We start from the raw sequence: 8,771 nt of genomic DNA on the forward strand, positions 1-8,771 counted from the left end.
ACATTGTATTGGTTTGGGGCTCACACATGTCAGCGTGAAACCACAAGTAGCCATTTCTCCAAGTACAGAAGTAGCACAAACACCAAGCAACCAGAATATTCGCTGCCATCAGCCCTGGCCACACGAACACTTTCTTTAGCCCGAGGCTCCGAGGCAGATGGCCACCATCATACAAGCAAAGCCTTGGAAGAGGCGAAATAAGCACATTACAAGACTGAGGGCCGGGAGGCTGGACCCCATGGACACGCCTCTTGGGAGGGGGGTGTCCCTGTGCAGGGTGCACAGTGTCGCTCCACAACTGGAATGCTTCCTGCTCTTAGGGGGCACCGTCCTCCACACCAGGGGACAGAGCTGTGAGATCGATCGGTCGGTCGAGTGCCTCGGGAGCCGCTAATGTTGCTTTCCCACAGCACGTGGCCGGCCCTAGGGGGCCCCCCGAGTCCCAGTTTAAGGATGAGAAGCGGAGAGCCGGCGAGCTCCGTGACCGGTGTCACGCCGAGCAGGGATGCGGGCGTCAGGGCTGCTGAGACCGCCCTCGGCTCTGGGCCGCACAGGGAATCCAGCCCACGCCGCGGTTCACACCTGCGTGCTTGTTTCGTTCTGTCTCCTTCCCCCTGCGTGAAGCTGTCATTCCTTCAGGGACCGTGTCTTCCTTGTCTTCACATTCTTAGTGTCAGGGGCCCTGCCTGCCAGCAGGGGGTCCCACGAAGGGCATTCTGTTCAGAGTGACATCGGTACTAGAGAACTCTTTATAATCCCTTCTGACTCTAGAAGGGGCTCCACTGTGGTCTACGGGCCAGAAAGATCTAGAAAGGCCCAGGCTGGCCGCAAACATCCTGTGGGGAGCAGTGGGTGTGTGGGAGCGGCCTGGCCCTCTAAGACCTGGACCCTCTAGCCATGGAGGGGCAGCGGTCTGCCCTGAGCACAGGCCCGGCCGGTGTCTGTGCCAGGAGCAGAGGCAGGGCCGGTACCCGGCTAAAGCCGGGAGCGGGGTGGCGTGAGGACAAGGGACAGGGGAAGTCCACCACGGGGGCGGAGGGGGGGAGGGGGCTGGCACTCCTGCAGGAAGTGGCCTCACTCCGGGGCGTGGTCCTGATCTCTCACAAGATACGGAAAGACCCGGCCGCGTTATTGTGCATCCAAACTTTGCAAAAAGGAAACTAAAACCACAGCATTTAGAACTGATCCACTGGAACTGTTCCATTTCAGAGAACAATGCAAATTATTTCTGACTTGTCAAGTTCTGAGAGGGTCAGAACTGGGCAATCTTTCCAAACTCGGACGAGAGTTAAGCCTCTGTCATCCAGACCATTGGCCCGAAGCCTCATAAACATTCCTGTGGGGGAAACGTACACCACTGAGGGTATCTCTACAAGCTCCTTTTTTCAATGGGCAACAGCATTTAAACATTTTTTGGAGGTGCGTTTACATTTTTTAAAAGTCTGCATATCTATTTCTACACGTGTAGTGCATCTAAAACGCAAACTTTACGACGGTTGGCATTTTATAAGACACGGGCACACAAATGAAAGTCCAGATCACGCAGCTAAACACCATGAACTGTGGCCAGGTGCCATCTCGCCAGGCCCCAGCCGAGCGAAGCCGTCCCGGTTGTGTTTCAGGCTCTCGCATTTCCCAAAAGACACTGAGATGTCTCGAGCAGTCAGTTGGTCAGCACGTTGGAATAGCAAGACGTGTCACGCACCATCGATCGGGATGACGCAGACGATTCACTTAGGCGGACCGCCCAGAGCGCAGGGAAATCACGTGCGCTGGCCGCACCCGGGACGGGGACCCGCGCAAGGGCGCAGCTGGGTCTTCCCGGTGGAAGACCCCGTGTGGGAGGCGCAGACGCCTCTGGGCTTCGGGTCCCCGCTGGTCTCGCTCTGCCGAGTCTCCCTCTTCCTCATTCACCTTCCAGGCACCAGCAAAGCTGTCGATTTCTGTACTTTCTATCGCGTAATAGAAAGGCTGGGAGGAGCTGCCAGACCCGCCCAGGGGACGGAAAGCTCCCTAAACGATGAGGGGTTCGGGAGACCCTTACTCTGCCCACCCCACAGCCAGCACGTCAGCTTGAAGAGAGGTGGGGGGATCCTTAAAACAGCGACGCTAAAGCGGGAGAGAAGACCCATTTTCTCAGCCGCCCCATTTTGTCCACCTGCGACCAGCGAGCTGGACTTCTAGAAACACAGCACCTTGGAAGAATTATTCATGGGCAGCTGCTCGGCCAAGAGCCACATCCATCCCCTGGAAAACTCCCACGGGCGAAAAGCAGGTGTCATTGGAAATGTTCTGGACCTGTCAGAAACGGGGGCCGCCGCTCTGTAAGAGATGGTTTTAGCTAGGCAGCAAGTGTGCAAAGGGAAACCGCTCGGAGCCCTCCGCCGGTCAGCGGGTGACACTCCTTCAAGCGTGTCACCTCCTCGGAGGTGTGTCACTCCGTAACAGGGTTGCCTGGGTGTCTGCCCTCCCTCGCCCCTGTTCTTAGTTACGCACCTATGACCAAGCCTGCTTCACTGTGCCACACCCTTCCCACACCATGGGGTCCCACCCTGAACCCCAGCCCCACACACCTCTTGCTTCCTGGGTGCTGGCTTCTGTCCCCACACCATATGTCATGTGACTGCAGTAAACCGAGTCAGCGCAGCCACGTCCCAAGACAATGCCGGCCGACTCCCTGCCCCCGGAGGAGCCCAGGGTCCGGGGCTGCAGAGGGGGCGCCGTGCCCAGGGGACTCCGACTCGTCCGGTTGCATCAGACTTGCCCCTGGAGGAGCTGCAGAGGGGGCGCCGTGCCCAGGGGACCCTGACTCGTCCGGTTGCATCAGACTTGCCCCCGGAGGAGCTGCAGAGGGGGCGCCGTGCCCAGGGGACCCCGACTCGTCCGGTTGCATTGGACTTGCCCCCGGAGGAGCTGCAGAGGGGGCGCCGTGCCCAGGGGACCCCGACTCGTCCGGTTGCATCGGACTTGCCCCCGGAGGAGCCCAGGGTCCGGGGCTGCAGAGGGGGCGCCGTGCCCAGGGGACCCCGACTTGTCCGGTTGCATCGGACTTGCCCCCTTCCAACGTCGCACGTCAGCGTCTCCCTCGTTTGCAGAAACCACTCGGTGTGCTTCGATCGCTTTCCTTCCCTCCACTACTGCTCGTCCGCTGGACTACGAGGACGGAGACACCAGTTATCCATTAATGGGAGAACTGGGACCGGTGGGCCGCGGCCGGGCCCTCGGCCTGCTTGGAGATGTCATTTCATAATGTATACCCAGGGCCGGGCTTTTTCCAGTAAAAGCAGAGAAACAGCCCACGTGCTCAGGACAGCGCCTGGTTCGGGGAGGACCAGGACCCTGGGCCGAATGACAAATGAAGGACGATGTGACTCCTGCTGCTGCCCAGCACTCGCGAGGACCATTCCCGCCTCCACCTGACTCTAACACTGGGCTCCCCCCGAGGTTGGCGCCACGGGCCAGGTGTATCGTGGCACCGGTAGACAAGAAGGGGCCCTGGGGACCCCCTCGAACGCACCTGAGCGTCTCTGCCAACTGGGTGGGGTGGGAACTGAGTCAGGGCGGAGTGACCTCGCCCAGGAACGGCTGCGTGTCCAGCTCCCACACCTCGTTGCTCACCTTGCCTGAGCCTTCGGCACGCTCACCCGACACAGAGTCTTCCTCGCTCTGGGCGGGGGGTGGCTGGGGCCGGGAGGGCAGCGAGGCCTGCCTTACTCGTCCCTCTGGGCTCACATTGTGAAAGGCACTGAGGACGGGCTGTCGGGCGTGCGACGCTGACGGTGACTGAACGCGGAATCTGACTGGGAAGACACCTCTTGTTCTAAGTCACGGTCGGTGAGCCTCAGAGAAAACGATTTCCCTCTCAGAGTCAGGCAGTGAGCTGGCGGGAGTCGGAGCACCGATGTGAAATGCCCCCGCCCCCCACCAGGATGCCCTGGGCCTGCGACGAGGTCCCCGAGCAGGCGTGTGCAGGGCTTGGCTGGTGACTGTGCCGACACTCGCCGTAAATAGCAGTGAGCTGCAGAGGCCCAGGAAAAAGCAATGGTCCCCAAGGCAGCCTAACGGGTGAGCCATGGCATCGAGTAATTATTCAGGAGGCTCCCTTTCCCCGGGGACCCAGGATGAAAAGAGACTTACGTCGCGCTTCTTAATTTAAAAATAGCAATTGTTGCTGTTAATTAAAATGTTAGTTACCAGCGTCCTATCCGAGTGGCAGAGGGACAAGTCAGGGGGTCTGTCTGCTTCGCCAGCACGAATGCACGGAGCTTCGCCCTTACACGGTAATGACCGCCGCTAACGAGCAGAGGAAGCGGCGTTTCTGCGGACCGGGCAGCACGGCCGAGAGCGGGCCGCGCCGGCAGACAGCCCTCGGGATTGTCCGGCGGAGCTCAGAGGTGCCCGGGAGACAGAACCCGGACAGCGAGAGGCCGTGAGCGACCGACACGCAGTGCACAGATGCCCTCGGACTCCAGGGGTCCCCCCCTTCCTGCTTCCAACGCCGGACTCCCCTTCCGGCGGCCCCTCCGACACCCACCGCAAGCTGCTTCTCAGTGGCGTCCAGGGCGGGGCTTTGCAGAGCCCCCTCGTCCACCGAAACCCTCGTTTCCACTTCGGCCCCTTCCCCCCGCCGCTCCCGAGGCAGAAAGCTTCCCCAAGCCGCCCGCGGCCGTCCGAGCCCTGCCCTGTCCCGGCCACCATGCCGCGTCCTCCCGGCCGCCCGAGTGACAGCTGTGCTCAGCCACGCCTCGCCAGCCTGTCCTCCTCCGGCCACACCGTCAGAGCCACATGACGAGGCAGGACAGCGGGCAAGGGTCAGGCCCCATGCGCCGCCTTCTCTGCTGCTCTGAGTACGTCACACAGGCATGAGCCACATCTCACAAAGGACACGAGCACGGTGGAGACGCTCACCCAAAGACAGACTCGGTGGCTCGGCTGCTGCTCCCCGAAGACAGAGCCGCCATCTCTAGCCTGAACTGATCACACAGACGGTCCTGCGCACACCCCAGCTACTCGGAAAACACTGCTGGCTGAATGCGTAAATGCGCTAACCCGGTTGTTACAGTCGGTTGAGCATCTACTATGGGCTCCTGCTCTGCCCAGCAGTGAGGATTTTAAAAACGACAGGGGCGGGGAGGCTGAGGGTGTCCGCCCTGGATGGTGTCCAAAGGCTTATGCACAGCCCGCTGACACGCAGCGTTGAGGGGCGGCCGCGGCGAACCACGGGCTACGGCAGACGGAAGCGGCGGCACCCGACCCGCGCCGGCCGACGTCAGGCATCTGTCTCAAGAACAAGGGGCCCAGACGGACGACACAAACAAAGGCAAGCAAGCTGGAGGGTGCGTGGAACAGCGTGGAAATGGCAGATCACCTGAAACCTGGCTTTGACCTTGGAACAAGTCGCTTGACCTCTCCGAGCGTTAGTTTCCTCACCTTGGAGACGGGGATACCTGTCCTTACCGTGCTGGCTTAATGAACGAGACGCCCCACGCGACGCCCCACGCGACGGACCCGGCCCCGAGCCAGAAGTCCGCCGGCCTGGGCGAAGGCGTGGCCAGCAAGGTCACTGCGGTGGCCCCACGGAGGAGAAACGACGGGAGCGGCCTGGGCACGGACGGCGGATCCGTGGGCGACTGGGGGGCCATTCCGATGGCCCAGGTGAGGGGCGGGAGGTACCCCAGATGGCGGTGGCACCAGGGACAGAGCTGGGTGACCGGCTAGTTAAAGATCGAGGGCTGAGCCCACCACCTTGGGAGACACACGGGTGAAGAGCAAGGAAGGGCAAGGAAGGGTGGACGGTGGCCTCCCGCCTGCCTTGGGAGCGGGCCGGTCATTCATGGAGGCGGCTTCCGGTCTCGGAGTTCCCGGAGGCGGCCTGCACGGCCATCCCTCACAGACACCGGAGGATGTCTGGCATCATAAGAAAAGAGAAAATCTTGCTGAAAACGGTGCGGTTCTTTTTCAGGGACGTGGTACTCCGAGCGGAGGCGTTTGTTAGCTATTTCTAAAAAAGGCTTTGACAGCTAGTAAACCAGAGAACTGAAAAGTCTGTTAATAACCAGTGATTTTGTCCAAAAAAAAAAAAAAAAACCCACACCCAGAAATTTGGTTTAAGGACGTCCCCCAGCTAACCGGCGGATCTGAACCCTAGCTCTGAGACGGTGAGGGGCTGGAGGCCCCCCGAGCATCGGCTGCGTCGTTTTGAAGAGGAAAAGCTAAATGTCTCCGTTTAACACGAGTTCACAATGAAAGGCCCTTCCTGGGATTTGCACATCACCGAGCGAGGGCGAAAACGTCCCCAGGCTCAATGCCGTCTGTCCCTGGGGACAAGCACCTAATTTTCCTCCCCGCCGGCGCCACTGGAAAAGTTCCGTGAGCTTGTAATTCATCCCTTCTCCCCGCGGAGGAACACTGCGGTATTCACTGGAAAACAAAAACAGCTTTATCCCCCAAACACGCAGCGCTCCGTGCTGGGGTGACACGTGGTCGCAAACGTGGAACGTTTGCCTGGTGCGCGGACTGTCTGCCTCCAAAGGCCAGCCCTCCTCCGCCCCCGGGAGGCGACGCACGCATCGTCCGCAAGGAAAATTATTTTCTTTCTTTACTACTCAAGGTACCATCTCAAAATGTTTGGATCTGAGCGGCTCCCATGGTCTGCGGAATCCCAGGCGTTTGGGTCAATGAGACCAGAGGCGGAGGGGCCGGCTCGTGTCTCCCACACGGCGGGCACACCAGGCCCTCGCCCGCCCTAGGCACGGCCAGCGGTCTGCCCGTGACCCCAGCCTGGGGGAGGGAGAATTGCAGCGCGTCCGCTCCCCGACCCGGAGTCTGCCGCTGCCCCAGGGGAGGCTGGGTGACCTTGGGCAGACCCCTGTCCTCTCGAGACGTTAGCGGCCTTTACGCACGAGGTCACGGACAGCTTCAGATGACGATCCAAGGACACGGCGTTGTGTGAACGAGCCCGTAAACTGTGACGGTGACAGGGTGAGTCCAGGGAAGGGATGGCTCTGGATGGACAGCCACTGCTTGACCCCTGGGGGGGGCGGTGGCGTGAGGTCGAAGCAGTGCCTGTGGTCAGTCAGGAGCAGTGCTGGACACTGTCCACCCAGGAACCCGCCGAATCCTCACGATGACCTCTTTTCCTTTATGGGAGTGCGTGAGATACTGCAGCACCGAGCCCGCCACGGTCCATCGCTGAGGTCAAGTGGAGCGGATAGTTAGTGAAGTAGAAAGAATATTAGGAAATCGTGATGCCACAGAAACCAGCTGAGGAAAGCGGTCACAACGACCCGGGAGCAAGTGCCACAAGGCCACAAGGTCACGTGGTCAGCAAGAGGTGAAGCCGGAAACCGCTTCCAGCCGGACGCGCGCTCTCCGACGCGGTGTGCCGACACCCCACGTTAGGGACGCCCCTGTGCTCTGGTCAGGGATGCACATGCACAGCAGTGGTCCCCAGGGCCATGGCAGAGGACGTGGTCACGACCCAGGAACACTCCCGCTCCCACGATGCTCTCGTGGTCACAAAGCGCCACTTCCTTAAAAAGCCAGCACTGTTTGTCTGATGTGCCATGGCCGAGGACACCAAAACACCATCTTCCCACCGAAGCCCAAACTCAGACCTCAGATTCACGAGCAAATTCATAAAACGCCTGGCTTGTTTAAAACAGGGCTGGGTGTCTGCACAGGGAGAAGCTCTGGAGACTGAATTTGGGAAAGCTGCACGCAGTTCAAAGCTGCATCTGAATTTGACGAGCAGCCTCAGGGATCACGGACGGACCCGCTTGTGGCCCGGTGGCCATCCCGGCAGGAGTCCGACTGGCCTGCAAGAGCCACCCTCCCTCCTGGCCCGTATCTCTGGCCCGCGGAGAGCAGCCGCGCTTCTAACAAACCTCCTCCCGTCTCAACTAAACGGGAAATCACGCTTTCTTGAGGGTTCCCCAAGGACCGCCTTGAGAAGCAGCGGCAGCCACACAGGACTGGACGGGACCTCCGTACCGGGCGCCCCCTTCATCGGAGAACTTAAACGCTCCGTGACTGTGACGACAGCGAGGGCACCCCGACACCCCGTGGCGGCACCGTGGGTCAAGCCCCAGGCAGGCGTCGCCTGGCCGAACCCTCGCCCCGGGGCTTCGAGCCAAGAACCCCGCTTCCCGCCTGATGGAGGAGGAGATGGCAGCTCTAAGAGCGTGAGCGCTGTCCCTACGTCTCAGGTCGAACCCGGTCCTCAGCTGACGTCTGTCGCTGTGAGACCTGCATCCCCTATCGTCCCCGACCCCTCCTCTGGGGCTGGCCTCCCTGTGCCCACCGGGCCTTCTGTACAGAGGGCTCCGTGAGCGACCGTCTGCGTCAGCCTCCGCGAGCAGCACATCAGCACGGGGCGCACACTCAACGCGCGAAGCTCACAGCGCATGCCATTCTGAGACCCTCCGTAACACTGTAGCTCTGCGTGACTTACAGGCAGGCCCTCTGCATGTGACAAAGGACACAGAGACCTTCTCCGCTGTGTGTTAGACAGTGAGCCCTCCGTGGTTTTGTCACAGGTATGGGACAGGAGAACAGCTCCGGCCGATTTTTGCTACGTCAATTAATTTTAATGTCATAGAAACCCATCTACCCAACCACTGGCCCTAGATCAGTTTCACCCAGGGGATGGTTTATTTTAAAAGTGACCGATCATTTGAAACATCCATAATTAAAATAAAATGGCCTTTCTCCAATACACGCTTCCCGTGATGTAAATAGGAACATCATCCACGCAAAATCTTCGACATCAA

General features: G+C 60.2%; 1 protein-coding gene and 1 long non-coding RNA gene across 2 annotated transcripts in view; one reads left to right on the plus strand and one right to left on the minus strand.

Annotated features, from left to right (window-relative positions):
• Nucleotides 1-1,862: 1,862 nt before the first annotated feature.
• Nucleotides 1,863-5,593, minus strand: LOC111746432. Its single transcript, XR_002783098.1, has 3 exons — nt 5,509-5,593; nt 4,909-5,461; nt 1,863-2,322 (listed from the first exon to the last, which is right to left on the minus strand). It is a non-coding gene; the product is annotated as an uncharacterized LOC111746432 (long non-coding RNA).
• A 484-nt stretch (nt 5,594-6,077) lies between these two features.
• Nucleotides 6,078-8,771, plus strand: part of LOC111746430 — a 6,000-nt gene continuing 3,306 nt past the window's right edge. The window contains exon 1 of the mRNA XM_023537376.1: nt 6,078-8,207. The gene's annotated coding sequence lies outside the window, so the exon portion shown is untranslated. The remainder of the gene's footprint in view (nt 8,208-8,771) is intronic.

This window comes from Pteropus vampyrus, unplaced genomic scaffold, assembly GCF_000151845.1.
Source record: "Pteropus vampyrus isolate Shadow unplaced genomic scaffold, Pvam_2.0 Scaffold188, whole genome shotgun sequence".
Taxonomy (NCBI): Eukaryota; Metazoa; Chordata; class Mammalia; order Chiroptera; family Pteropodidae; genus Pteropus; species Pteropus vampyrus.